Genomic DNA, 1,001 nt, shown 5'->3' with positions numbered 1-1,001 from the left:
AAGCAATGAACTCCGCAGCCATGGTTGAAGAAGATATGAGAGTCTGTTTAGCAGACTTCCATGAGATAGCTCCTCCAGCCAACATAAAGACGTAGCCTGATGTGGAGCGTCTGCTATCTTGGTATCCCGTAAAATCGGAGTCAGAGAACCTGATGATCTCTAAACTATCTGATCTCCGATAAGTGAGCATGTAGTCTTTTGTTCTCCTCAAATAACGCATCACGCGTTTGGCTGCTTTCCAATGTTGCATGCCAGGATCACTCAAGTATCTACCAAAAACTCCCACTATAAATGCTATGTCGGGACGAGTACAAATTAGAGCTCTTTTCTTTCAAGATCATTATTGGGGCACTGTTTGAGACTAAACTTATCTCCTTTAGAGATGGGCGTGTCTCCTGATCTACTATCTTTCATGCCAATTCTACTCAAAACCTTATCGATATAGCTCTTTTGTGAAAGTCCAAGAATACCTCGAGAACGATCTCTCAGTATCTGAATACCTAATACAAAAGAGGCATCCCCAAGATCTTTCATCTCAAATTTCTTCGTCAGAAATTTCTTGGTTTCATTCAATAAGCTTATATCGCTGCTAGCGAGTAGAATATCATCAACGTATAATACCAAGAAGATATATTTACTCCCACTGAACTTATGATATACACAGTCATCAACAACATTTGCCTCAAAGCCGTACGAGGTAATGATTTGATGGAACTTGTGATACCATTGACGGAAAGCTTGTTTGAGACCGTAGATGGATTTCTTCAACTTACAAACCATAGACTTTGGATCTCTTGATACAAAGCTTTCTGGTTGTACCATGTAAATCGTCTCATCAATGTCTCCATTGAGAAACGCAGTCTTGACATCCATCTGATGTAACTCTAGATCAAAATGAGCCACTAATGCCATTATTGCTCTAAAAGAGTCTTTCGAAGATACCGGAGAGAAAGTCTCTTTGTAGTCTATGCCTTCCTTTTGAGTAAAGCCTTTAGCGACTA

The 1,001-nt window shown here is 40.0% G+C and overlaps 1 pseudogene; it reads right to left on the bottom strand.

Annotated features, from left to right (window-relative positions):
- Positions 1-315: 315 nt before the first annotated feature.
- The window catches only part of LOC111370073, a 7,756-nt pseudogene continuing 7,070 nt past the window's right edge, over positions 316-1,001 (bottom strand).

This window comes from Olea europaea, chromosome 21 (genome assembly GCF_002742605.1).
Source record: "Olea europaea var. sylvestris chromosome 21, O_europaea_v1, whole genome shotgun sequence".
Lineage (NCBI taxonomy): Eukaryota > Viridiplantae > Streptophyta > Magnoliopsida > Lamiales > Oleaceae > Olea > Olea europaea.
The sequence above is the reverse complement of the archived record's forward strand: the minus strand, read 5'-3'. Positions and strand labels throughout refer to the sequence as shown.